The sequence below is a fragment of the Apodemus sylvaticus genome, chromosome 1, assembly GCF_947179515.1.
Source record: "Apodemus sylvaticus chromosome 1, mApoSyl1.1, whole genome shotgun sequence".
NCBI classification, from domain to species: domain Eukaryota; kingdom Metazoa; phylum Chordata; class Mammalia; order Rodentia; family Muridae; genus Apodemus; species Apodemus sylvaticus.
In genome coordinates, this window is record NC_067472.1 from 127,752,594 (window position 1) to 127,755,071 (window position 2,478).

General features: G+C 47.7%; 1 long non-coding RNA gene across 1 annotated transcript; it reads right to left on the reverse strand.

Moving 5' to 3' along the window:
• Positions 1–527: 527 nt before the first annotated feature.
• LOC127681710 (uncharacterized) lies at positions 528–1,692 on the reverse strand. The gene is made up of 3 exons (XR_007977153.1): positions 1,211–1,692; positions 905–1,139; positions 528–634 (listed from the first exon to the last, which is right to left on the reverse strand). It is a non-coding gene; the product is annotated as an uncharacterized LOC127681710 (long non-coding RNA).
• Positions 1,693–2,478: the final 786 nt, after the last annotated feature.

The window sequence follows — 2,478 nt, forward strand, 5'->3', positions numbered from 1 at the left end:
CGGTCGTGAGCCACCGAGTGGCGCTTGGGCCTGTGCCCGGATCTGCTGCTAGAAAAGCTAGTGCTCTTAACCACTGAGCCATCTCTCCAGCCCAGAATTAGAAACAATCTTGTCGAGTCTGATACCACAGGCCTGTCGTCCCAGCACTCTGGAAGGGGGAGACAAGGATTAGGGGTCCAAGGTCATCCTCAGCCTCGTTACAAGTTTGATGGCAGGCTAGGTCATGGAAGACCTTGTCCCAAAACAACAAAAATGAAAAATAGAAGAAGATAGCCTGCTTTTCATGAAAAAAAAAAAATAGACACTAGTACAAAGCCGCCTCCTTTTTATTCTTAATTAAAAAGGGACCACCCAAGCTGTACATGATAACAAACATCTATAATCCTAGCCCTGGGAGGCCATCATGGGAGGACCAGGAGGCAAGGCCAGCCTGGGCTACAAAACAAGACTGAGAAAACAAACAAACCCAACAATTGTCTGAGACCCCGATGGTAAGCAGGTAACCCTAACCCTAACCCTAACCCTAACCCTAACCCTAACCCTAACCCTAACCCAGCCTGAGAGGTTGACCCGGACCTGCAGGACTGGAGCAGATGGTGGTGGTGAACAGCTCTTCTTTACACTGATAAGGAGACTGAAATTAAACAAAGCTTTGATTAGCCTACTAATCGAGTTGAAGCAGGCTCCCAGCGAAGCTAAATTTAACTCTGCCTTTCTCTAGATCCCCAACTGCAGACTTCCTGCTTTATAATTCGTTGCTGCTGCTTGGAATTAGATTCAGTATAAAGCCCCTTTACCCACTAAGCCGTATTATCAGTCTCAACTTTTCTTTTTAAAATTATATATATCTTATTATATATTATATATATTTATATTTACATGAGTGCTCTATCTGCATGTATACCTGTATGCCAGAAGAGGGCATCAGATCCCAGTACAGGAGTTTGTGAGCCACCATGTGGTTGCTGGGATTTGAACTCAGGACTGTCTGGAAGAGCAGTCAGTGCTCTTAACTGTTGAGCCATCTCACCAGCCCCTTCAACTTTTCTTTAAAAGGCAAACTGTCATTCTGTTGCCCAAGCTGGCCTCTTCTGCCTCAGCTTCTCCAGTGCTGAAGTCACAAGTCTGAACCATCACTCCTGAAAAAGAAATGGTGTCAATTTCTTTCCCTCTCCCATCTACAGGCCCCAAATCAGTGGTTAGTACTCACACACGCTGTAACCCGAGCCCCGAGAGCATCCCTCGATGTCTTAGTTTCAGTTTGTTCCTTTGTTCTAACAGTATGTATGTATTCGAGAGTGTTGCTCTGAAAATGTGTAAGCGGGAGGAAGTGGTTCAGTCTGAGCAGCTGTTGGCTTTTAGAAGTAAGTACGGCTCTGCCTTGTTTCCGATTCAGAAGCAGCTTGAGGCTGCTTTCTTCCACATAGCTAAATTTAAACATTGTCTTCTCTCCTTGGGAAGCTCAGTCCTCTACCTCCATAGTATTGTGGAGCGGGAAATGCCTTTACGAGGTGTTTAGGTTAGACCAGCAAAGGGTGCTGGTATTGGGAAACCACAGGGAGGGTTGTGGAGCCGGCTCAGCGAGTAGAGGAGCTTGCAGTCAGAGACCGTCGACCGGAGTTCAGTCCCACCCTGTGCAAGGAGAGAACCCGTTGTCCTCAGCTGTCCTATGATTCCTACACAGGCCATGTGGCTCTCACATTCCTCCGCCCCAACATACAATAAAATGCAGAAAAATGTAAAATAAACAAACGGACTCCAAGGGAGAACACTAACTGGCATGTGCTGAAACCTGAGGCGGGTCAGACCGCTCCAAGCGATGAGGACGCGGCCTAGCCTGTGTAGGCATGGGGAGGGGGAGGGGCAGAGGGCAAGTACCCTGGAGCGCGACCAGCCAAGGTCATGCGCAGTCAGGATCCATGCGGTCCTAAAACCACATCGCTGTGCCTTCTGGCATCCCTCCCATTCCTCTCATCGCATCAGCAGGAAAAGGCAGCCTCTCTTCGTGGAAACTCGGGCCTGTGTTAGGATCGGTTTACACATCTCTCCCACTGTGTTTAAATGTTTATTTTGATATCATTTCAAACATACAGAAATCTTGCAGTAACTGTCTATAAGGGACGGATGGCCTTTTACGTTGGCTGCGGTTCAGTTTAGGTTTGGTTTTTAGGACCAGGTCTCATGGTGAAGCCCCAGGCCTGTAATCCCCCTGCCCCAGCCTCCTGAGTCTGACTTTACTAAGCTCCGCTGTTTTCTTCTCTCCCACCTCACTGCCCCGCCCCACCCCCCAACTCTTGCTAAGTCTCGCTGGAGTTTATAAACCTTAACAATCTTTTCCAAACGCCAAATTGTAATTGTGTCAGTTTCCTTTCTTTTTCGTTTTGTTTGTTTTGTTGTTGTTGTTTTGAGACAGTCTCTACACAGCCTTGACTGTCCTGGATTCACTCTGTTGAGCAGACTGGTCTCCGGACTCACAGA